Source organism: Ovis canadensis, chromosome X (assembly GCF_042477335.2).
Source record: "Ovis canadensis isolate MfBH-ARS-UI-01 breed Bighorn chromosome X, ARS-UI_OviCan_v2, whole genome shotgun sequence".
NCBI lineage: Eukaryota > Metazoa > Chordata > Mammalia > Artiodactyla > Bovidae > Ovis > Ovis canadensis.
The window spans coordinates 59,284,044-59,311,044 of NC_091727.1; the positions used below are offsets into that span (position 1 = coordinate 59,284,044).

Genomic DNA, 27,001 nt, shown 5'->3' on the forward strand with positions numbered 1-27,001 from the left:
TATACTGATCTATATACATGCGTCAAAATCCACACAACTATACATATCCCCCCAAAAGTCATATATACCATATGATAAAAAGGCAACAGGTCATCATCTTTTCAGTCAGTACTAATTTCTGTATTTCTCATTTACTCACAATAACCTTCTACAGTTCAATGTATCACCAACACTAGTTTTCAGGTTTAAAAATTAGAAGAGTTAAATTATAATGTGAAGCAAAGAACCATGATTAGGCCACACATCCAATCAGAATGATGACAGTTACCTCTAATAAACATTCCTTAAAAGTTAAATAAATTTGGGTGCTTATTTCCTTAAAAATAAAAGTATTTCACAGGACTTCCCTGAAGGAAGTCCAAGTTAAGACTCTGTGCTTCCATTGCAGGGGGCATGGGTTCAATCCCTGGTTGGGGAACTAAGATCCCACATGCTATGTGGTGCGGCCAAAAAATATTAAAAGTATTTCAGTAAACTTATTAGATGATATATTTAATATAGCAATTTGCAGACTAAAACAAAAGTATGTAACCAAAATTAACTCTGGAAAGGAGAACGTGATGGAATGAGTGTCATAAGGATGTCATGGACAACCACAGCTCTTTCTAAAACTTTTCAGTTTTTACTAGAATGCATTCATGCATCACTAGCATAATTAAAAACAAAAATTTAAAAAGAATTTAAAAAATCCTTCTCAATTAAAATGGAGATGATTCTAATGTTACAATATATTTCCATCCATGGGGCTTCCATTGCCTTCAGGCACCCCTTGGTTACTCTATTTACCAGGTTAGGCTTGTATTCTACTTAACACAGTGCCTCACTCATAACACAGTGGGCACTCAAATATTAGCTGAACTGAACTGCACCTGGAAATGCAGAGAATAAAAATGACAAACACATGGTCACCAACAAACCCTATAATCTAGAAAGGCTAAACCATGCTCTAATTTTGAATGAAGCAAATTATTATTGACTGCTAACAACATACTCAATAATCACAAAGGCACACACAGAATTTTGAAAGAGAGCAAGACAAACATTTAACATACTGCCAGTGGTATAGAGGTTTTTAAAGTCTAAAATAGGCAGTAGCCAAACCAGAATCAATTATTCCTGGCTCCTTAACCATACAACTATAAAATTCAAGGGTATGAGAAAAATAAAAATAGGGGGGGAAAACTAACCTGCACTAAATTTCTATGAGCTGCATACTAGAGATTTATGTAGAATAAAATTTTCTTTGAGGACTTAAGTGTCAGTTCGGTCATTGGGAGACCATCATTTCCACCTTTACAAAAAGAAAGAAGCTAGATCCACTGAAAATCAATGACTCCTCTTGATATGTCCAATGGCCCTATCAGAGAAATGAAGTCACAGGGCAAACCCCCATCCCACTATCTGAAGAGATTGGTGCCTGCAGGTAGACACAGGATCCGAACGTGTAAGCTGGTAGGAAGATTAAACCAGAGATTCTGACAAGTTACTGGAGACCAGAGTATGGAAACATCATGAGAGTTTGAAGTTCCTGGACTCCACACTGTGCGGGTGGGGTTTCCCATCCTCAAGTTTTACCAAAAGGAATCCCACAAGGTTCCTACAGGGAGGATTAGGAAAAATGTCAAAGCTTCCACCAAGGTGCTGGTTGGCTGAGGAAAACAGCACTCACTGTGAAATCCACCCAGACCCCTTTCCTTTATCTATCACACAGAACAAAAGGCTTAATTTGCAGGGGTTTGAGGGGTGGACTTAAAATCTCTGGCTTGAGGATACTGGTGGATACTCATTGCAGCTGGGAGAAGGAACAGAGGTAAAAGAAAAAGAAGCTCCACCCCTGGAAGAGGGGCAGGAAATCTTGTGAAGGACGCACTCAAGACACACTAAAGGCAGTTCTAGCACCTGCCTGAGAGTTAATCAAATCATCAGAGAACTCCTCGTCCCCCACCAACCACCACCTGGAAAACCAGCTACTGGGTTAGCAATGGTGGAATACAACTGGGAGGGCTATAAGAGACAGCTCTTGGGAAAAAGCACAAGGAAAAACCCAAAGCTAAGCAGGAGTCAAAAAGAAGGTATCACTAGAAGAATCAGAAATCTCTGGTGCCTGTAGCAAAAACAAAGATGGAACATAGGCCAACTCCTGATTAATTTAAATCCCCACACTAAAGGCCTAGCAGAAGGAAACTTGTGTTCTCCTGCCCATGTTCAGCTTTCAGCTTATTTATGAGGTGTAACAAAAGGCAGTGGCTCAGATGGTAAAGCATCTGCCTACAATGTGGGAGACCTGGGTTCGATCCCTGGGTCGGGAAGATCCCCTGGAGAAGGAAATGGCAACCCACTCCAGTACTCTTGCCTGGAAAATCCCATGGATGGAGGAGCACGGTAGGCTGCAGTCCATGGGGTCACAAAGAGTTGGACACAACTGAGTGACTTCACTTCACTGCCTTTCTTCAAGATTCATGTCAACAGTTTGAACTTCCCTGGTGGCTCAGACGGTAAAGCATCTGTCTACAATGTGGGAGACCCGGGTTCGAGCCCTGGGTTGGGAAGATCCCCTGGAGAAGGAAATGGCAATCCACTCCAGTACTATTGCCTAGGAAATCCCATGGACAGAGGAGCCTGGTAGGCTACAGTCTATGGGGTTGCAAAGAGTCAGACACGACTGAGCGACTTCACTTTCACTTTCAGGAAGATATTACAAATGCCAAAACAATCATCAGATCCAGACTCATATGACACAGAAATCGGAGCTATCAGAAATGAAATCTAAAAGAATTATGATTACTATGATAAAAACTCTTAATGGAAAAGGTAGACAATATGCAAGAGCAGATGGATAATTTCACCAAAGAGGTGTTAACTGTGATAAAGAATCAAATGGAAACGCTCAATAATAATAAAAAAAAAAACAACAGTAAAAACACCATGCTCAACAGCAGAACTGACACAAAAAAAGAATAAGTGAACATACAGATCAAGTTTACTGATCAGGTCAATAAAAATAAAAATGAAAAGAGACAAAAGAGAAAAAAAAATAGAACACAGCATTCAAGAACTGTGGGGCAATATCAAACAGAATAACATACTTGTAACTGGAACCCCAGAAGGAAGGGAAAAAAAAGAACTGGGCATAATTATTTGAAGAAATAATGGCTGAGAACTTTCAAAATTAGTGACAGACAACAAACCACAGATACAAGAAGCTCAGAGAATACCAAGCAGCACAAATATGAAAAAAAGAAAGCCACACCTAAGCAAATACAAAGGGATTGAAGGGAACCAGAGGTAAAAAGACAAATTAACTATGGAGGAACAAGATAAGAATTACATCAGACTTATCAGAAACCATGCAAGCAAGGCAACAGTGGAGAGAGGAAAAAAGTGTCAATATTCCATGAAAATTCCACATTCCATGAAAATGTCCTTCAAAAGTGAGGGGAAAAAAAGACTTTCTCAAACAGAAACAAAATATTTACTGACAGTATATCTGGCATAAAAATGTTAAAGGAACATTCTTCAGGCAGAAAGATTAAGAATAAGGTAGGAACTTGGATTAGCATAAAGAAATGAAAAGCACTGGGAAAGGAATAAATGAATGTAGAATATAATATTTTCTTTTCAAAATGTTTCAAAAATGAGGGACTTCCCTGGTGGTCCAGTGGCTCAGACTCCACACTGCCAACACAGGGGGCCTGGGTTTGATCCCTGGTCAAGGAACTAGATCCCACATGCTGCAACTAAAGAATTCACACACTGCAACAAAGATCAAAGACTGTGCGTGCCGCAACCAAGACCTGGTACAACCAAATAAATTTTTTTTAAACGTTATTTAAAAATGTTTGAAAAGCCAATTTCCCAAATACCAGTCAAGGGTCAATCTTTCAAGCAGGTCTTCTAAACATAGCAGCCTTAGGCCTATATTAAATCTTTTCAGTGTGTGTGCATGCTAAGTCTCTTCAGTCATGTCCAACTCTTTGTGACCCCAAGGATTGTAACCTGCCAGGCTCCTCTGTCCATGTGATTCTCCAGACAAGAACACTGGAGTGGGTTGCCATGTCCTCCTCCTGGGGATCTTCCCGACCTAGGGAATGAACTTGCATCTCTTCCATCTCTTCATTGGCAGGTGGGTTCTTTACCATTAGTACCACCTGGGAAGCCCTATTCAGCACAAGAGGGTTCAAAAAAACCCTGCAGCTAACATCATACTTAACAGTGAGAAATGGAATACTTTCCAAGATTGGATCAAATTAAGGATGTCCTCTCTCACCACTAAAACTCTGATAAAGAAGAAAAAATAACAGTATTCATATTACATGATTTCAAGAATCCTATGGTCAGTAGGTGCCCAATATGCTACTGGAGATCAGTGGACAAATAACTCCAGAAAGAATGAAGAGATGGAGCCAAAGCAAAAACAATACCCAGTTGTGGATATGACTAGTAGTACAAGCAAGGTCCAATGCTGTAAAGAGCAATATTGCATAGGAACCTGGAATATCAGGTCCATGATTCAAGGCAAATTGGAACTGGTCAAACAAGAGATGGCAAGAGTGAATATCGACATTCTAGGAATCACTGAACTAAAATGGACTGGAATGGGTGAATTTAACTCAGATGACCATTATATCTACTACTATGGGCAGGAATCCCTCAGAAGAAATGGAGTAGCCATCATGGTCAACAAGAGAGTCCAAAATGCAGTACTTGGATGCAATCTAAAAACGACAGAATGATCTCTGTTCGTTTCCAAGGCAAACCATTTAATATCACAGTAATCCAAGTCTATGCCCCAACCAGCAATGCTGAAGAAGCTAACTAGAACGGTTCTATGAAGACCTACAAGACCTTTTAGAACTAACACCCCAAAAAGATGACCTTTTCATTACAGGGGACTGGAATGCAAAAGTAGGAAGTCAAGAAACACCTGGAGTCACAGGCAAATTTGGCCTTGGAATGTGGAATGAAGCAGGGCAAAGACTAATAGAGTTTTGCCAAGAAAATGCACTGGTCATAGCAAACACCCTCTTCCAACAACACAAGAGAAGACTCTACACATGGACATCACCAGATGGTCAATCAGATTGATTATATTCTTTGCAGCCAAAGATGGAAAAGCTCTATACAGTCAACAAAAACAACCCAGGAGCTGACTGTCTCTCAGATCATGAACTCCTTATTGCCAAATTCAGACTTAAATTGAAGAAAGTAGGGAAAACCACTAGACCATTCAGGTATGACCTAAATCAAATCCCTTATGATTATACAGTGGAAGTGAAAAATACATTTAAGGGCCTAGATCTGATAGATAGAGTGCCTGATGAACTATGGATGGAGGTTCGTGACATTTTATAGGAGACAGGGATCAAGACCATCCCCATGGAAAAGAAATGCAAAAAAGCAAAATGGCTGTCTGGGGAGGCCTTACAAATAGCTGTGACAAGAAGAGAAGCGAAAAGCAAAGGAGAAAAGGAAAGATATAAGCATGTGAATGCAGAGTTCCAAAGAATAGCAAGAAGAGATAAGAAAGCCTTCCTAAGCGATCAATGCAAAGAAATAGAGGAAAAGAACAGAATGGGAAAGACTAGAGATCTCTTCAAGAAAATTAGAGATACCAAGGCAACATTTCATGCAAAGATGAGCTCGATAAAGGACAGAAATGGTATGGACCTAACAGAAGCAGAAGATATTAAGAAGAGGTGGCAAGAATACACAGAAGAACTGTACAAAAAAGATCTTCAAGACCAAGATAATCACAATGGTGTGATCACTCACCTAGAGCCAGACATGCTGGAATGTGAAGTCAAGTGGGCCTTAGAAAGCATCACTACGAACAAAGCTAGTGGAGGTGATGGAATTCCAGTTGAGTTATTTCAAATCCTAAAAGATGGTGCTGTGAAAGTGCTGCACTCAATATGCCAACAAATTTGGAAAACTCAGCAGTGGCCACACGACTGGAAAAGGTCAGTTTTCATTCCAATCCCAAAGAAAGGCAATGCCAAAGAATGCTCAAACTACTGCACAATTGCACTCATCTCACATGCCAGTAAAGTAATGCTCAAAATTCTCCAAGCCAGGCTTCAGCAATACATGAACCGTGAACTTCCTGATGTTCAAGCTGGTTTTAGAACTGGCAGAGGAACCAGAGATCAAATTGCCAACATCCACTGGATCATAGAAAAAGCAAGAGAGTTCCAGAAAAACATCTATTTCTGCTTTATTGACTATGCCAAAGCCTTTGACTGTGTGGATTACAATAAACTGTGGAAAATTCTGAAAGAGATGCGAATACCAGACCACCTGACCTGCCTCTTGAGAAACCTATGTGCAGGTCAGGAAGCAACAGTTAGAACTGGACATGGAACAACAGACGGGTTCCAAATAGGAAAAGAAGTACGTCAAGGCTATATACTGTCACCCTGCTTATTTAACTTATATGCAGAGTACATCATGAGAAACGCTGGGCTGGAAGAAGCACAAGCTGGAATCAAGATTGCTGGGAGAAATATCAATAACCTCAGATATGCAGATGACACCACTCTTATGGCAGAAAGTGAAGAGGAACTAAAAAGCCTCTTGATAAAAGTTAAAGTGGAGAGTGAAAAAGTTGGCTTAAAGCTCAACATTCAGAAAATGAAGATCATGGCATCTGGTCCCATCACTTCATGGGAAACAGATGGGGAAACAGTGCAAACAGTGTCAGACTTTAGTTTTTGGGCTCCAAAATCACTGTAGATGGTGACTGCAGCCATGAAATTCAAAGACGCTTACTCCTTGGAAGAAAAGTTATGACCAACCTAGATAGTATATTCAAAAGCAGAGACATTACTTTGCCGACTAAGGTCCGTCTAGTCAAGGCTATGGTTTTTCCAGTGGTCATGTATGGATGTGAGAGTTGGACTGTGAAGAAGGCTGAGCGCCGAAGAATTGGTGCTTTTGAACTGTGGTGTTGGAGAAGACTCTTGAGAGTCCCTTGGACTGCAAGGAGATCCAACCAGTCCATTCTGAAGGAGATCAGCCCTGGGTGTTCTTTGGAAGGAATGATGCTAAAGCTGAAACTTCAGTACTTTGGCCACCTCATGCGAAGTGTTGACTCATTGGAAAAGACTCTGATGCTGGGAGGGATTGGGAGCAGGAGAAGAAGGGGACGACAGAGGATGAGATGGCTGGATGGCATCACTGGACTTGATGGACGTGAGTCTGAGTGAACTCCGGGAGTTGGTGATGGACAGGGAGGCCTGGCGTGCTGCGATTCATGGGGTCGCAAAGAGTCGGACACGACTGAGCGACTGAACTGAACTGAAGAATCCTATGAATCTATTGTAGTCAAGACAGTGTGGTAATGGCAAAGTGATAGACACACAGATCAACTCATCAGAATAGAGATTTCAGAAATAGACCCACACAAGCATTGTCATATGTCACAAGCATTGACAGAAGTACAAAAGCAATTAAATGGAGAAACACAGTCTTTTCAACAAATGGTTCTGGAACTACTGGACATCCAAACACAGGAAAATGAACTTTGACATACAGTCATTTTCATGGCTGGTGGGAATGCAAAATGATAGAGAATCATTTTGGAAGATAGTTTGGCAGTTTCTTATAAAAACTCTGCAATCCCATTCCTAGGTATTTACCCAAGTGAACTGAAAACTTATGTCCACACAAAAATGTTTATTCAGATTTACTCATAATTGCCTGGAAGCAACCAAGTTGTGTCCTCAAACAGGTGAGTGAACAAACTGTGGTACGTCCATACAATGGAATGCAATTCAATGATAAAAAGGAAAAAGTATTATTAGATGAATCATGTAAAAGCAGACCAAAAAAGGCTACATATTGCATTTATTCCATTCATATGACATTTTGGAAAAGGTAGGGCTATAGTTAAAAATTCAGAAGTATGCTATTCTGAGGCATTTCTAGGAAACAAAACTGGCTGGATATATTTTTTAACAAGGATAGTTCTGACCAGATCAATGGAAGTTCATATCACCATAACCATACACCATTTCTTTTTAGATAAATGTCCTTAATTTTTAAATAGGGTAATATATTCACATGGCTTAAAATTCCAAAAGTATACATAAAAGTTTATGTAATGAAGTCTCCTTCCCTCCCTCTACCCCAGCCATGTGTGCCCCAAAGCTCAGTGTCTTGAGTATCCTTTCAGAAATATTTTATGCTTATATAAGCAAAAATGCATGTATTACTGCCCCACTGCTGCTGCTAAGTCACTTCAGTCATGTCCGATTCTGTGCGACCCCACAGACGGCAGCCCGACAGGCTCCACCGTCCCTGGGATTCTCCAGGCAAGAACACTGGAGTGGGTTGCCATTTCCTTCTCTGATGCATGAAAGTGAAAAGTGAAAGTGAAGTCGTTCAGTCGTGTCTGACTCTTAGCGACCCCATGGACTGAAGCCTACTGGCTCCTCCATCCATGGGATATTCCAGGCAAGAGTACTATTATACACAAATGTTAGTATACAATATACAGTGCTCTATTCCTTGCTTTATTTTTCATTTTGTACATCTTGAAGATCATGCGATATCAATGTAATATTTTACTGTAGAAATCAAGCCTTGATTGATCCTTAGGCTATAACCACTCTTTTGCTATTATAAGCAATACTCCAAGTAATATGCAAGTATTTATTGAATTCATTTCTGCAAGTGTTTGCTGGGTCAAATGATATGTGCATTTATAATTTTGATGGCTATTTCCAAGTCATTGACTTAAAATATCAGGGATGTTTAATTTTTATCCTAAGAGGAAAAAAAAAGATACTGAGATTCTATCACCAGGCAATTTTCTGGAGCTCTAAGATGTACAAAATAAAGCCTTCTACTCAGTTTTCCCCATGTGCTTACTAGGATCCAGTTGAATTTTCATGTAATATATTTCAGGCCACAAGCTGGTTGCAAAGCCTATTTCAGGTATGTAAAAGGTGTTACTTCTAAAATCGTCACAAGCAAAAGCCGGCTGATGCCCCAAATTACTAATCACTGGCCACTAACTCTGTAGCACAACCTTGGATTCTCCACTGCAACCACACAGAGATTTTAAAATTTTGACCAAATAAAACATACCTAACAGAATTCTTTGTCCTTGTTATAATGCCCAAATAAGGATTTCTTCTCTTAGGTAAAATTGTAACTCACATAAAGGTTATGAAGAAAGGCTGCAGAAGTTTCTCTCATCTTTCAGGTAGTGGTGGATTCCCCATTAACTATCTTTTTGCTTGACCTCAAAACCTAGTGCAGTCTAGCACATTACAGTTTTTGTGCTAAAGCTTGAACCAGAGGTTGAGGAAACCCAGGGGCTCCTTTGATAATAGCCATATAAGATCAGTGAGCAACCAAGCCACTCATGAGACTGTATCTTGAGCCACACTGTCACCCTTTGGCTTCCTTCCAGAAAAACCATCACTCAGCTTCAAACCGATAAAAGAGAGATGGCACAATCATATTATTTAGTCTTAAGAATACACTACATTGGGACTTCCCTCGTGGTTCAGTGGTTAAGACTCTGTGCTTTTAATGCCAGGGGCACAGGTTTGATCCCTGGTTGAGGAACTAAGATCTCACAATGCTGTGTGGTGTGGCAAAAAAAAGAGAATACACTACATTTATAAGTAAGTGTTTAAAATGATTTATCAAAGGAAAACAAATTATATTCATTAATAATTAATATGCATTATTGCAGTAATGGTCCCCTCCCACAATGACTCTGGGCTTGGCCAAGGAACTTCTGTGGTTTGACTGATGGGACAGTATCAAATGTGACAGACACTTGAGAAGTGCTTTTGCCTTGGTGCCTGCTCTCATCTGCTACTCTTTGTGCCTTTGAGACTATGATGTTAACAAGTCCAAACTAGCCAGCTGGATGAGGGACCACTTGGAGTGAGGATGAGCCATCCCAGCTTAGGGCCTCCTAGACCAACCAGCCTGGCAACTACCAGATGTATGAGCAAGGCCATCCTAGATCATGCAGTTGCCAGCTAACCACCCTCCCTCCCCTCCTCCAAAAAAAAGTTAACTGACATAGGCTACTCCAAAGTAAATATATCTGTGGTCCAATACATATGGAAAGCGGAAGAGAACACTGATCTTCCCCTATGAAGTTTACTCTGCACATAATAGTTCCAAACAGAAAAACCTGCAGTACCTGGATGAGAATAAATATGTAAGTATCGAAAAAATTCCTGAGTCCTCCTGGATTCTCACAAATGCGCTGTCTGCCATCACAGATGGCACACACTAAAACACACATACACACAAAACACAAAAAATTTCCATTTAGTCAATGAAGCATCTTTATCATGATATATTTAAACCAAAGTCTTATAGTCAACAGTTCCATTTCTAACATGAACTTAGGTTTCCAGGAATTACTTTTTCTTTCAGTTCTACTTGTTTCCCCATTTGACAGGGCTTGGTGAAAGCTGAAAGAGCTCCCTCAATGCAGCCTAAAAAGCATCAGGTAATACAAGCCCAATTAAACCTCCTTCTAGAAGCATTCCACAGGACCAGCTTCTTCCAGCATCACACACAGCAACTCTTTTTAGCCATGTTAATGGTGGGCAGTAAAAACTGTTTAAGATCTACACATTTGGGCCAGAAACACTGCCTCTATTGGATCACTAAGTGAGACACTAAAAGGGAAATGACTCTCTTAAGCCACTTCTGTTTAGGCTTCAGGAGATGCCTTTCTGGATTCACACATACACACACAGAAACACCTTCTAGCAGCCTCCTACAGCCCTTGGAGTAAAACACAAGCTCCTTAACGAGGTCCCATAAGACCCTGTCAATCTTACCCTGCCTGTCTCATCTCTTTCTCCAGGTCCTAGTCAAACCTCTTTGGATCCTTCCCACCTCTCTCCCACCTCAGTGCCCTTACAACACCTGTTGTTCCCTCTGCCTGGCAATCCCTTCTCTCTTTTACCCTGCTTTTTCCTGCTAAGCCTTCAGGATCCAAGGCACCATGCTGGTCTCCATCTCCCTCTCTGAAGCATTCTACGTCTTACTTGCTGTTTGACTTTAGGCAAGTTACCTTTGCTTCACCTCTTTGAGCTTCATATCTCAGAAAGAAACCCTGTGATAAGCACTTAGCACAATGCTTAGCACACAAGAAATGGTTAACAAATCATCACTGCTGTTATTGCTATTACCTCATAGTAAATCTTCATCGCAATTTAGTACAATTAGTAATTAGATATTTATTTGTAGAAAAATAGAAACACCTCCTTGGATTTCAGCTTAATACCTAATCCCTTTCATGCTATTTCCCCCATAATGCAATTCTGGAAGGGAAGATGAATGTTTATAGAGCAATTATTACCTCAAAAGTGTGTTTTGGCAGATGAAGAAACCGAGACACAGTGAAGTTAAGTAACTGGTCAAAATCAAGTGATGGATTAAAATCCAAGTTGGCATGACCCTACAGCCTGTGCTGTATATGACACCAAAGGTTTCTCTAACTCATGAACCTTGTCAACTAAGAGCAGCGAGCATCAGAAAAAATGTATCTTCATATTTACATACTTCCCAAATGACACCCAGGTATTTAACTCTTCAAATCCTTAACCAGCCTGATGTTCCAATCAGCCGTGTAAATTCCTTCAGCAGAATACTCTTCCCCTTGATTGAGATGGTAGATTTCCTTACCTTTCCACTGGATGTTGAGCTTTCAAGGGGATGAATATCTTTTACCTCTTATACCCCTAGCAAACAAATTTGTTAAGTAAATTAAAATGTTGGAGAATATATAATAAGTACAAAGTTGGGGAGTAGTAGAATGAATTTTCATAAAAATATTAAAGTTTGGCATAGCTAAAAACAAATTTGACAAAAATGACAACAAAAAGGGAGTTTATCTTAACCACTTTTACAACTGATAATGATTTCTATATCTAGCACCAGAGATTCCATGTTATTTACAAATGGGTATTTTACAACTTTAGGTAGACCACTCACCAATATTTTGCTATACCCAGCAGCTGCATTTGAGCCACCCTCATGAGCAGATGCCTTTGACAAATATCTCAATGGTTACTTTCAAATGGGTCATAAAAGAAAACAGAGCAAATGATAAAGCAAATGGGAGCAAACTGTTAGTAAATGGTAAGTTTGAGTAAAAGGAATACAGGAGTTCTTTGTACTATTTTTGCAACTTTTCTGTAATTATAATATTATATCAAAATAAAAAGTTCTGAAAATTTGAAATTAGAAAAAAAAGATATTCCCAGGGGATTGAACACACAAGGTACTGGCCATGCTGGTACCATATTACCTTGTTACCTGTTCCAAAAAACACACTCCAGAGTCATGTTTCCTTGCCTATCAGCCAATATCAAAGGACAAAAATCCCATGGGCAACAGGGCTCAGCCACCGCTTCTGGGTTGGGACAGAGATTAAATTATTTATTGCTTGAAGAGTACTAATGAATGCATAGGTATCTCCTATTGGACAAAGCTCCAGTACTATTCCCCACACCAAGCACCCTACTTTCTTCAGTCAGCTACCCTCTGAGTCCTTACTTTCCCTTCCCCAAGCTCAGTTATGGGGCCAGGCAAATTCTCCTCACACTTTCTTGTTCACTGTTCCACCCACACAAGAGCAGAACAGAGACAGATCTGATGGTAAGAGCTTTGCTGCTATTGTCTATGGAGAGACTTACAGAGAGTAAGAAAAAATAACCCTGGGGGAATCACGAAGATTCCAGAAAATGGAAAACTCAAAGCAGTAGTTACTTGGTCTGTAACGACCACTTGCTAGCACCCTTTTATTCATTCATCACTTCTACCTACTCATCCTAGACCTTCCCCACTCCTCAAAACAGAATGCTTCAGCTTTCCTAGCCACTGTAAGTAGGACAACAGATAGAAACTTGAAATCATTCAAGTGTCCCCCTATTAGCCATTTCTGAAGAGTGCCACATGGGTGTCACCCAACACTCAACCCTCACCTATAAGGTGAGACAAATGAAGATCATAGTAAGTTATCCTTGGATGAGGTTTTCTTAATGTAAACCAGCATATGATCTCTACCTTCCTCAGCTCCTGTTTTGTGTAAGCTCTATGAGGAGGTAGATGCATTATGTCCTACACAATGTTCAACCTCTGTATCCCTGATCAAGGCTTATTAGAGCCCTCTGTAATGCCACGTCTTCAAAAGCACCCAATGCCTTCTGCCTCGTGCCTCCCCCCCAAATACTTGCTTAGTTCCAGCCATACCTCAAAGTATGTATAAAGAAGAAATGGCTTTGTGTAGCTTAGGGGAGAAATGGGTTGTTAGAGTTGGTGGAACACAAAGGAGAAAAAAGACAAGCATTACCAAAGAAATTCATATTCAACCTACAGCCTTCAACATCCTTTGTTCTTAAATATTTTAACTTTCTCTAACCCATACAACTCAACTATGAGAGCCATGAACCATCATCTGTCCTGCTCCTGGGAACCTTCTCTACAGGCCAGAAGGTGGGTCACAGGTGCCCCTCAGGCTGCTTCCAAGTCACTCTTGGTGGCCAACTGATCACAAACACTTCAGGAAGGACTGAGAGGCCCTTCTTCACTCTCCCCTACCTGTGACCAAGATTCACCAACTCACAGCAACACGACTCAGAAAAGTGGGAGAATGAAAGTGTAGGTTCTAGAACCAGACAAGGACCCCTGAATATTTCAGAAATGACTGGACGAAGAATGCAAGAAACTCTGTCAAGGCACCAAGACTAGGTTACAAGCACTTCTCAGGCAAACAAAACTGTAGAGAAGAGCACAGTTGAAGGAAAGGTGTCAGTGATGGCAGCTAACACTGAGAAGATCTCATGTAATTCTTTCACCCTTGGAGAGAGTTTTTACCCTCTTATAGTTCAAGTATTTAAATTCAGAGCTCCCTTTAGATGAAAAAGAAAATGACACGTTATAAAGGTAGATAGAATGCCTGCCTGCTAAGTCAAGTCGGACTCTTTGCGATCCTATGGACTTATAGCCCGCCAGGCTCTTCTGGTCCATGGGATTCTCCAGGCAAGAATACTGGAGTGGGTTGCCATGCCCTCCTCCAGGGGATCTTCCCAACCCAGGGATCAAACCCAAGTCTCCTGCGTTAGCAGGTGGGATCCTTACTCCTAGGCTATAAACAGAAGAGAGGGGGAAAAACTACGTCTATTTCACTTACCCACATGATGCTATAAAAGCATGAGAACTACACCATTTAAAGGGTACAGAGGCCTAGGATCCACATTCCCATTGTTTACAGATGTTATGAAAGTATTAAATAAAAACAGAATGCTTTGTTCAGGCCGACTCCTTTCTCACCGCCACCCCCACCCCCCGCCACCTCACCCCCCAGGCTGACAAGAAATGGCTGCAGGGAAGGTATTTAAGAGAACTACTCTGGGAAAGTGGATTCTGGGTTGCTTAAACTAAGCCAAGATGTTGTGCAACCAGTCTTTACCTAAATTATTTTCCATTACTTTGCCAGTTTAGAGAGAAGCAGACAGTTATCTTTATCAGAGAATGAGGTCGCCTTTCCCTCCAGGCCACTGGAATCACCATCAACACGGTTTTGATTTCTTACACAATCAGGCGCGCGGGGGGTGGGGGGGGCCCGAGGAGGCCCGCGGGGTAGGGGGGCGGACACCGGGATCTCAACCTCAGCTTTACAGATCAACGGATCTCACATCCAAAACAACCCCATGAACATCTGAGAGCATGGATTTCCTTGCATCTCAGAAAGTCAGAGAAGCGGCCAAACAAGTTTCTTGCCAAATGCTTAGGAGCTGCATATGTCCCAGGGCTACACAATGATACCAACTTCTAAACATGCCTTCACATACCACCATTATGGTCCCACACTCGAGGTCCCTCCCCCCGCTTTCCCCCCTCACAAATAATAAACGCAGGTTGGTTACCGCGTGCAATTTAAAGTCGGACTTCACCGAAGCAGTAGCTCGAGAAAAGCGAGAGGAAAAGATTGGAGGCAGACTTTTTTTTTTTTTTTTCTTTAATCGATATCACCATGGCGTGGGGAATAAAACCAACTCAACTGCTGAGAAAAGTTAAGTTTTCCGTGCCCAGCTGTGGGAAAAATTTTCCCGTAAGATTCGGAAAGCCCTCCCGTTTTTCCCACCCCCGCCCCCCCGGACCGCCCGGCACTCTCCGGTCGCGGCGGCCCGGACCGGCAGCTCTGGAACAATAACGCGAGGGGGAGGGAAAGTTCGTCAGCCCGCGGGACGCCGGGGCTCAGTAACGGCGGGACCACGCCGCCGCCCGCACCGCCCGGACCCCAGTCTCTGGGACTCGGTTCTTCCCGCCCCTCAACAGCGAAACAGTCGGGGTGCGCCCCCGCTCCCTGGAGCATCCGGCCCCAGGAGGCCCGCAGAGCGCGTCCTCACGCCGCGGGTCGGACCCCGGGAGCCCCGAGAGCAGGCAGTGAACCGGGAGGGAGGGGGCGCCAGGAGGGGGCACCGGAGGAAACGGCCGCAACAGTTATGGCGCTCAATTTCTGCCCGAGTGTAGCCGCAGCCGAACCCGGCCGGCCGCCCCCACCACCCACGCCCCCGGGCCGGCCACCCAGCGCTGCCCGGAGCCGGCGGAGGAGCCACCGGGCACTTTACCTCAGCCCACACACGCTCTCGGCTCCAAGGCTCTGGGGACGCCGGAGGCCACCGCCGTGTGGAGCCGGACCGACCCGGAGCGCGGCGAGGTTGTTCTGGGACGTTGCGCTCCGTGGCGCCCGTTTCCACTCCCTGAGGCCGCCACTCCCGCTACCCACCCGACGCGACGCCCCCCAAACCCGCTCGCCCCGCGTCCAGCGTCAGCGGCGCCTACCTTGGCGCGGCGCGACCGCTGCTCCTTCCCGGCTCCACACTAGGGCCCGGCAACGTGCCGGGCGAGTCTGGTAGAGGTGGTAACCGCCCCCTGAACCGCTCGCTTTCTTCTCTCCCCTCCCTCGCACCTGCCCCCTAATCTCCTCCCTTACCCCCCGCCCTCCGCCCCGCCGCCGGATCCGCCGGGGCCGGCCCCCGCGCCTCAGCTCCCGCCCTCGGCCCTCGCCCGCCCGCCCGGCCCGTCAGGCCTCAGCGCTGGGCAGGCGGTTGGGCGGCGGCGGCAGCGAAGGAGGCGGCGGCGGCAGCGGCTGAAGCGGCGCGGAACACTATTGTATTCCTGACACTGTGCGCTCCCACGCTCCGCCTCTTCCCCTTCCTTCCTTCTCCACCGTCTCCCCAACCTCCGCGTTCCACTCCAACCGCCCCCCCACCCGCAGCCAACCGCCGGCCGCGCTCGCCCTACCCGTCTCTGGCTCCCTGCTGTCCGACCGCTCTGACCGCCGCGCGCTCTTCTGGCGGGCCGGGCGCAGTTTGCCACCGCCGCGCGCCTTGAGGCCCCGCCCACTTAGTGCTCCCGCACGCGCCGCGCGGGGCTCCAGGTGGGTTCCTCTCAGCTCCTGCTGGGTGCGCTGCAGCCTGGAGGCGCCTCACCACCTCTGAGGGCTGGAGGCGCCTCACCACCTCTGAGGGCTGGAGACGCCGACGATGGGGAGGTGCCTGGGTTGTGTTGAAATGCTACCTAAGCTTTTCATGGCCCCTTTCAACTCTGAAGTTCTATAAGTGGACCCTCCTGTATGCAACTTGTTGTCGGTCACTATTGATTTAAGCCGTTTGCGCTTGAATTACACCTATAATAATATTCAAGCCGAAGTGTCTATTCACAGAATAAATTTATTCAGTTGCAGGCACAAGTGGTTTATGAGGTGTGGCTTTTTGATGAGTCAACTTGGTTAGGGTACAGCCCCCAGTTATTCAGTCAAACACTAACCGAGGTGTTGCTGTGAAGGTATTTTCGTGTAATTAAAGCTCCTGATCAGTTGACATAAAGTGAGGGAGATTATTCTGGATAATCTGGATGGGTCTGGTCATTCCTTTCTGATTGTGTGCCCTATAGATTTTGGATTTGCCTTGCCTGCCCCACATTTGTAAGCCAATGTCTTCTAATCAATGAATGAATAAGTGTGACTGTGTGTGCGTCTTTGTGTGTCTGTCTCTGGATGAAAACTGACTCATACAGATGTTTAAGCAGCAAACTCTTTACCATGAACTCATAATTGTCATTTTCATTCACATTTCTAGGCTAAACAAAAATGTGGGCTCTTTTTGTATTTTGTCTGTTTTCAGTATTAAAGATGTAGTTCTATTTCACAATGTGCAAATATGTGAATTCTAAAATATTCGTGGCCCTTCAGACTTACCTCATTTATTTATTATCCTCCTTTTATTTACCTCAGTATTGCTGGACTGTGCTGTGCTTAGTCGCTCAGTCGTGTCCGACTTTTTGTGACCCCATGGACTGTAGCCCACCAAGCTCCTCTGTCCATGGGGATTCTCCAGGCAAGAATACTGGAGTGGTTTGCCATGCCCTCCTCCTGGGATCTTCCCAACTCAAGAAAGGAACCCAGGTCTCCTGCATTGTTGGCAGATTCTTTACCAGCTGAACTACCAGGGAAGCCTTACCTCAATATTATACTTATTTTGAAATAATTATAGATTCACAGGATCTGTAAAAAAAAAAAAAGTATTACAAAACAGTTTCAAGTACTCTTCACCCAATTTTCTCCAATGGTAATATCTTACATAACCAAGATATTGACATTGGTACAAGCCACAGTCCTTACTTAGATTTCGCCAGTTTTAAATGCACTCATTTCTGTGTCTGTATGTATAGAACTGTGCAATTTTATCACATGTGAATGGAATCATACCTTTTGAAACTGGCTTTTCTTCATTTCAGCATCATTTCCTTGTGAATCATCCAAGTAGTTGCACATATCAATAGATCATTCTTTTTTATTGCTGAGTGGTAGTATTGCTATGGATGTACTACAGTTTAACTATTCACCTGGATGCGTATTAGGGTTGTTTTCAATTTTTGTGTATAAGAATAAAATTTCGATGAATATTCATGCAGAGTTTCTTGTGTAAACATTAACTTCTCTGTGGCAAATACCCAGGAGTGCAATTACTGGGTTGGATGGTATGAGTATGTTTAGTGTTATAAGAAACTGCCAAAAATTTCCAGACTGTCTATACCATTTTACATTCCCACCAGCAATGTAGAGATCCAGTTTCTCTATATCTTTGCCTGCATTTGGTATAGTGACTATGTTTTTATTTTTATCATTCTAATAGATGTGTTGTGATACCTCTTTGTTTTAAATTGCATTTCCCCAATAGTTGATGTTGTTAAACATCTTTTTATATGCTTATCTGCCATTTGTATATCCTCTTTAGTGAAATGTCTGCTCATGTATTTTGCCCACAACAGTAAATTTTTTTGTGTGTGGCTCTGCTGGGTCTTTGTTGCTATGCAGTCTTTTCTCTAGTTGTGGCAAGCAGGGGCTTCTCATTGCGGTGACTTCCCTTGTTGTGGAGCACGGGCTCCAGGGCATGCAGACTTCAGGAGTTGTGGCACATGAGCTCAGTAGTTGTGGCTCCTAGGCTCTAGAGCACAGGCTCAATAGTTGTGGCACAGGGGCTTAGTTGCTCCCTGGTATGTGGGATCTTCCTGGACTAGGGATCGAACCTGTGTTTCCTGCATTGGCAAGCGAATTCCTCACTACTGAGCCATCAGGGAAGCCCTGCCCATTACATTTTGAGAATTCCTTATATATTCTAGATACAAGATTTCTGTCAGATAAGTGATCTGCAAATATTTTCCCAGTCTGTAACTGGTCTTTTCATCCTTTTAAGAGATTTTGAAGGTCAAAACTTTTAATTTTGATGAAGTCCAACTTATCAATCTTTGCATTTATGTATCATGGATTGGTGTCATGTCTGAGAAAAATTTCAGCTAGCCCTAGGTCCCACAAAATTTTCTCTTGTATGTCCTTGTGAAAGTATTATCGTTTTATATTTTACATATAAGGCCATGATTCATTTGAATTAATTTTTGTATAAAATGTGAACTTGAGGTCAAGGTTCATATTTTTGCCTATGAATGTCTGATGGCTGAAACACAATTTGTTAAAATAACTATTTTTTCTTCCATTGAATTGCTTTTGCACCTGTGTCAAAATCAGTTGGGCATATTGTATTTGGCTGTTTGGGGGCTATTTCTAGGTTCACCATTCTGTTTTCCTGTTATACCTGTCTATCCCTCTGTGAATACTAAGCAGTCTTTCTTAAAATTTATTTTTAATTGGAAGATAATCACTTTACAATGTTGAATTGGTTTCTGCTGTACAACACCAAACAATCTTGGTTACTGTAGGTATGTATTTCTTTATTCTTCTTCAAAACTGTTTTAACCATTCAAGGTTTTTGCCTTTCTATATAAATTTTGGAATGAGCCTGTCTCTATCTACAAGAACCTTGCTGGGATTTTGATAGGAATTGTGTTGAAACTATAGATCAGTTTGGGGCGAATTGAAATCTATACTATACTGAGTCTTCTAACCTATAAACACAATATATATCTCTCCATTTATTTAGATATTCTTTCTTTCATTGCATTTCGGAATTTTCAGCATGCAGATCGTGTACATGTTTTGTTAAGTGTATACCACTTGATATTTCATTTTCTTTGGAGTGACTGTAAATAATATTGTGTTTAGAATTTCAACTTCTTTATTCATTATTAATATATAGAAACACAGTTAATTTGGGGTGTTGATCTTGTTCTTTGACTTTTTTTTTTTTGCAGCAAAGAGCTCAGCTTTTTATTGAATGTGTTACTGAAAAGGTTTAGTCAAAAAGACCAAAGCCCATGTCATCATTAGACTCTTCAGATTCTTCTTTCCTTGCTTTTACTTTCTTCTTAGCTGAGGCAGCAGTGGTGGAGGGAACAGGACCTCCTGCAGGATCAGCACCAGCTGCTGGGGCAAGTCCTCGGGCCCCCACGTTGCAGATGAGGCTACCAATGTTGACATTGGCCAAAGCCGTCCCAAACAAGCCTGGTCAGAAAGGCTCAACACTTACACTGGCTGCTTTAATAAGGGCATTGATCTTACACTGTGTCCTGCAGGATGAGGGCCGAGTAGATGCAGGAGAGCTCCAAGGAGGCTATGGTGCGGGCGAGTGCCAGGTGGGGGCTGCTGGGAACGCTGCTAGTCGCCCAGATGAAATGAGGGTCTCACCCCAACAGGGCCTTAGCTTCCTTGGAAGGACCGTGTACCTTAGTGGCAGCTGAGGAAAGCCTTTGACTTTGTTGAATCCACTTATTAATTAGTCTTAGCAGTTTTTTGTGTAGATTCTTTGGGATTTTCTCCATAGACAATCATGTTGTCCATGAGTATGGACAGTTTTATTTCTTCCTTTCCAATCAGTATGCCTTTTATTTCCTTTTCTTGCCTTATTGTGCAGATGAGAACTTTCAGAGTGGCCTGAGCAGACATCCTTCCCTTGTTCCCTATATTAGGGGGAAACATTCTGTCTTTCACCATTAAGAAAACTGTTAGTTGCTGTGTGTTTGTTTTTGTAGATGCTTTTTTTGTCAAGTTGAGCAGATACCCTTCTATTCCTAATTTGCTGAGAGTTTTTATCATGAATGAATGGTGAATTTTGTCATGCTTTTTCTACATTACTTGATATGAACATATGATTTTTCTTCTATAGCCTGTGGATATCATAGTTTGGTTTACATTGATTGAATATTGATTTTTTAACTAATCTTGCATAACTGGAATAAACCCTACTTGGTGATGGTATAATTGTTTTTATACCTTTCTGGATTTGATATAGAATAATTTGTTGCAGATTTCTGTGTCAAAGTCCCTAAAAGAAGTTTGGAGAGTTTTTTCATAGTGTGTTTGTCTGGTTTTTGTATTAGGTGAATACTGGCCTCATAATATGAGTAGAGAAGTTGTACAGAAAAGAGTTAACATAGCAGGCCCTTGGTGGGCCTCTGGGAACTGGGATTTCAGGAGGATTTCCACCATCCCCAGAACTGATAAGAGTGACTCACTATGCCTAAACTGTTTGTACAAATGTGATTTATGCTGGGACTAAAATTCAAGTCTCCTGATTTCCAAGCTGTGCGGAAGAGTTAACATAGCAGGCTGACTGTTATCCTTTGAAAGTCCTGTTTGCAAAGTTGGTTCTTTGATGGCATCTGGAAACTTGGATTTGGGGTGAGTTCCTCCCATTCCAAGGACTGATAAGAATATCCCACTCAGCCTAAACTGTACAAACAGTATGGCTTATGTTGATCATCTGCTTTCCTTCTGGGAGTCTGGAATTTTGGTAAGTGCTAAGCAGCGAGCGCCTATATGATCAACTCTCAATAAATGCCCTAGGAACTAAGTTTCTAATGAGCTTCCCTGATAGACAGCATTTAACATGTGTTGTCACAACTCTGCTGGAGGACGTGAGTATATCTTGTGTGACTCCACTGGGAGAGGACTCTTAGAACCTTATACTGGTTTTCTCTGGATTTTACCCATGTGCCTTTTTCCTTTGAAGATTTTGCTCCGTTCTCTTTCACTGTAATAAATAATAGCCTTGAGTCTGATTGTATGCTGAGGTCCTAGTGAATCATTGCGCATGAGCATAGGGATGGTCTTGGAAACCCCTTACACAGAAATGCTCCCTTCTCTTTGATATTCTGGAAAAGACTGTGGAAAATTGGTGTTAATTCTTTAAATGTTTGGTAGAATTTTCCAGTGAAACCATGTGGACCTGGAACTTTTCTTCCCAAGACCTTTTAAATTACAAATCTAATTTCTTTAATAGTTATTGGACCATTCAGATTATAAATTTCATATTTTCTGAGTTATGATATTTTGTGTTTTTCAAGGAATCAGTCCATTTTATCTAAGTTGTTGAATTTATACACATAGGGTTTTTCATAGTATTCCTTTTTTTAAAAAAAATATTTATTTTTACACCACATGGCATTCAGGATCTTAGTTTCCTGACCAGGGATTGAACCCATGTCCCCTGCAGTCGAAGTTCAGAGTCCTAGTTACTGGACTACCAGGGAATTCCCCATAGTATTCTTTTCTTTTAAAAAATAAAAACACATCCATCATCTCACATATTTACTCTCCCTTTCTTTTTCTTTGGTAAGAACATTTAAGTTCTACTTTCTTAGCAATTTCAATTATACAATATAGTATTATCAACTATACTCATGATGTTATACATTAGATTCTCAGACCTTCTTCATTTTATAGCTGAAAGTTTGTAGTTTGTTTTTTTTTTGGCCCATGTGGCATGTGGGATCTTAGTTCCCAGACCAAGGACCAAACCTATGTTCCCTGTTGTGGAGGCACGGAGTCCTAACCACTGAACCACCCAGGAATTCCCTGGAAGTTTGTACCATTACACCAACATCTCTCGGTTTTCCCTACCCCATCAGTCCCTGGCAACCACTATTCTATTCTCTGTTTCTATCAGTTTAACTTTTAAAAAAAAATTTCACATGTAAGTGATACCATGCAGTATTTGTCTTTCTCTGACTTATTTCACTTAACATAATGCCCTCCAGATTCATCAATGTTGTCACAAATAATAGGATTTCCTTCTCTTTTTTTAAGGCTAAATGATATTCTTGAATATATGGTGTAAAAATAAATAAATAAATAAAAATATATATATATGCACATATATCATATTTACTTGATCCATTACTTGATCTGTTGACACACACTTAGGTTGCCTCCATACCTTGGCTCTTGTGAATATTGCTACCTTGAACATGGGCGTGCAGATATCTCACGAGATCCTGATTTCCATTCCTTTGGATATATTCCCAGAAGTGGACTTCCTGGATCATATGGTAGCTTTTTTGGGAGGGGGGGGGTTGTTCCTAATGTCAAAGAAATACAATAATTTGCAAGTTTCTTTTCCAAATAGTGACATTTTGGGGGTGTTCTCTGGTGGCCTAGTGGTTAGGATTCTGGGCTTTCACTGCTGTGGCCTGGGTTCAATCCCTGGTTAGGGAACTGAGATATCACAAACCACACAATGTGGCCAAAAAAAAAAAAAAAAGAGAGAGAGAAAGAAAAAAAAAAAAAGCAAATAGTGACATTTTAAAATGAATATTTTGGTTACGGATTGACTATATGTTTGCTATAGGCAAACATTTCCATGGCATCTTTCTTCCAAAAACTTTGGGTACTGGGTTGAGAACTTTATTTTCCTTTCAGTTGGCTGCAGGATCTGTGGAAAGATTTCTCTGGCTCATTTGTGATATTCGTGATTTATGTCTTCTCTCTTTTTTATCTTAGTGAATTAGTTCTATAGGTTTATAAATTTTATTGACCTTTTCAGAGAAACAGCTTTTTGTTTAATTGATTTTCTCTATTGTTTTTAAATTTCGTTGATTTCTGTTCTTATCTTCGTTATTTCCTTCCTTCTGCTTGCTCACTTTGGGTTCATTTTCTTTTGTCCTTCTTTTTCTAGTCTCCTGTGATGGGAGCTTATATGATTGATTTGAGACCTTTCCTCTTTTCTAATGTAAGCATTTAGTTCTAAATTCCCATGCCAGCACTATTTTAGCTACATTCCACAAATTTTGATGTGTTGTATTTTCAGTTTTATTCAGTTCAGTATATTTTTTAAAATTTCCCTTGAGACTTCCTTTCGACCTATGGATTAATGAAAAATGTGTTATTTAGTTTCCTAGTATTGGGGGATTTTCCTGTTGACTTTGTTATTGATTTCTAATTTGATTCCATTATGGTCTGAGAATATACTCTGTATGATATCAGTTCTTTGACATTTTGTTGAAGTTTGTTTTATGACTCAGAATATGAGCTATCTTGGTGAATGGTATTTGAAAAGAATGTGAATTATGATGTTTTTGGGTAGAGTGTCCTATAAATTAGGTCCTCTTGTTTTATGATGTTGTTGAGCTGTATAATCTTGCTGATTTTATGTTTAGTAGTTCTATTGCGAAGAATGAATATTGAAGTTTCCAACTATAGTTATAGATATGTCTGTTTCTCTTTCCAGTTCTATTAGAGTTTACTTCATGTGTTTTGAAGCCCTGTGTTTGGTGCATACACATTTAGGATTGCTATGTCTTCCTGGTGAATTGACTCTTTTATCACTATGTAATATTCCTCTTCTTCCCTATAATTTTGTTTGCTCTGAAGTCTACTTTATCTTATATTAATATAGCCACTCCTAGTTTTATAAATTAATGTTTGAATAGTATATCCTTTTCTATCATTTTACTTTCTACCTACCCATGTTATATTTGAAGTGAGTTTCTTGTAGACAACATATAGTAGGGTATTTTTAAAAGCCATTCTGTTAAATGCCATTAAAATACAGAGATATTTTTAATTCATGTATTTATACTATTTACCTTTAGCACAGTCATTGATACCTTAGGGCTAAAGTCTAATGTTTTCTTATTTGCTTTTTGTTTTCCCCTCAATTTCTCATTCCTCTGTTTTCCTTTTCTTGCCTAATTGTAGGTTGCTTGAATGTTTTTTTAGAATTCCATTTTTTATTTACATTGTTTTTTTGAGTATATCCTTTTATATAGGTTTTTTTTTTTTTTTTGGCCCTGCCTTATGGCATGAAGGATCTTAGTTCCTGGACTAGGGATTGTACCCAGGCCCCCAGCAGTGGAAGCACAGAGGCCTAACCACTGGACCACCAGGGAATTCCTTGTATAGTTTTTTTTAAATTTTTGCTCTAGGTATTAAAATACACATATGTAATATCACAATGTACTATGACCATAATTTTACCAATTCTAGTAAAGTGTAGAAATCTTATTTTCATTTATGTCCCTTTACCCTCCCACTTTTAAAATACAGTTTTCTTATCTGTTTCTCTGTATACATGAAACCCAACATCAGATGGTGTTATAATTTTGCTTCAACAATCCATCATGATTGAAAAAAATTCATGAGGAGAAGGATAATCTACTATTTATCCTTATTTTGACACATTTGTTTCCCTTCATTAAAATTTTTTTTTTTTACTTTCTCATTCTTTTTTCTTACTTTTATTTTTTAAATATAAATTTGTTTATTTTAATTGGAGGATAATTACTTTACAATATTGTGATGGTTTCTTATTTCCCTTTCTTTCTAAAGTTCCAAGCTTCCTTCTGTTATCATTTCCATCCTGTTTGGCGAGCTTCTCTTTATCATTCATTAATAGTAAGTCTGTTAATAAAAAATGTTATAAGTTTTCTCTTATCCAGGAATGTCTTTATTTCCCCTTTATTCCTAAAGGATATTTTGCTGATCATGGAATTCAGGTTTGATTTTTTTTTTTGCGCTATACTATATGGCTTGCAAATCTTAGTTCCCAACAAGGAATTGAACCCATTCCCTCAACAGTTAAAGCATGGAGTCGTAACCACTGGACCACCAGTGAATTCCCAGATATGACTATTCTTTTCTCCCATCTTTTGAAAAATGTGTTACTTCCTTCTAGCCTTTGTAATTTTTGATGAGAAATTCCCCATCATCTAAATCAGTGTCATTCTGCAGATAATACATTTTTTTCTCTTTAGTTTCTTTCAAGATTTTTTTTCTTTATCTTTAGGTTTTCAGAAATTATTTATGATGTGCCTTAGTGTGGATATTTTTTAGTTTTCCTATCTGGGTTTCACTGAGCTTCTTGAATTTGTAAATTTATGTCTTTCACCAAATTTGGGACATTTTCAGCCATTATTTCTTTGAATTCATTTTCACCTCTCTTTCAGTGACTTCAGTTTTATGAATATTAGCACTTTTGTTGTTACTGTCCAACAACAGGGGAAGTTTTACCCCTCTTTTCTCTCTTTTGTTCAGATTGGAGAAATATTACTGTTCTGTCCTCAATCACTGATTCTATTCTGTCATCTTCATGCTACTATTGAACACCTCCAATGAGTTTTTGATTATTGTATTTTTTATTTCTATACTTTGGTTCTCTTTTTGAAACTTCTATCTCTTTGCTGAAATTTTATGTATTTCTCCATTTGTCTCTTTTCTTTGTCTTTTTTTGGCTGTTCCACATGGCTTGCAAGAATCTTAGTTCCCTGACCAGGGATTGAACCCAGGCCCTTGGTAGTGAGAGCAGGGAGTCCTAACCACTGGACTGCCAGGGAATTCCCTCTCCATTTGTTTCAAGAGAATCTGTAATTGCTCACTGAAACATTTTTTATGACAGCTGCGCTAAAGTTCATTCAAGATAAATATAACCTCTGATTGATCTCAGTGGTATATCCGTTAATTCTCTTTTCCCAGTCAAGGTGTGATTTTACTAGATCCTGGTATGATGAGTGTTTTTCCATTGTCTCTTGGACATTTTGCACATTAGGAGACTCTGGATACTACTTAAATCTTCTATTTCAGCAGGCAATAATCCTATTTAGGTTTAGTGCACAGGTGCTAGCCCTCTTTTGTGGGCTGCGGTTCCAATGACAATTTTGTTTTTAGAACCTTTGCAGTACTATCCCTGTCTGCTTTGTTTGTGTACTATTTGAAACGACCTTGACAAGTAAAGAGGTATTCCACACTGTAGTTCAGTTCTCAGACCTTCAGACATGTTGATTTAGTCGGTTTTTCCTTGTGGTCAGTCAGGTATCTTTCCAGGACTTCCTATACAGATTTAAAGAATCCCACCCCAGCCCCCTCCTCTTTAAGATCCTCTCTTCACTTTCTTATTGAGAGAATGAGGGCAATAGTTGCCACTGGTAGACAAGGGTAAAAGTCTAGACCTCTCACTTGGTCTCCACTGACACAGCAGGCAGGGGGAGGGGCTCTCTGGATCCTCTCTTTGTGCTTTGTGGGAGAGGAGTGACAGAGATCCAAACTCCCCCGTGTGCTCTCAGCCAACACCCTGGTGGGAGAGGAAAGTGACTCCCCACCACCTGCCACTTGATGGGGGTCAGGAGATCCTGTGCCTTCCTGGCCTTCCCATGTCACCAGGTTGAGGGGAGGGGGTTGGGAGATGCAGGCCTGCTGGGGCTGAAAGTGCTAACCCTGGCTACCTGGTGTTGCGGGGTGGGCCACAGTGGTGTGGATTTCTTGCCGGCAGAGCACAGAACC

The 27,001-nt window shown here is 41.2% G+C and overlaps 1 protein-coding gene and 1 pseudogene across 3 annotated transcripts in view; both read right to left on the reverse strand.

Moving 5' to 3' along the window:
* The window catches only part of JADE3 (jade family PHD finger 3), a 142,661-nt gene extending 126,170 nt beyond the window's left edge, over nt 1-16,491 (reverse strand). The window contains exon 1 of one of the 3 annotated variants that reach the window (XM_070290194.1): nt 16,297-16,491. The gene's annotated coding sequence lies outside the window, so the exon portion shown is untranslated. Of the gene's footprint in view, nt 1-15,834; nt 15,930-16,296 lie in introns of those variants that run through there. The other 2 variants (XM_070290195.1, XM_070290196.1) reach the window with 2 other exon arrangements.
* Nucleotides 16,492-19,736: 3,245 nt separating this feature from the next.
* Nucleotides 19,737-21,541, reverse strand: LOC138930732 (large ribosomal subunit protein P1 pseudogene; annotated as a pseudogene).
* Between the last annotated feature and the right edge of the window lie 5,460 nt (nt 21,542-27,001).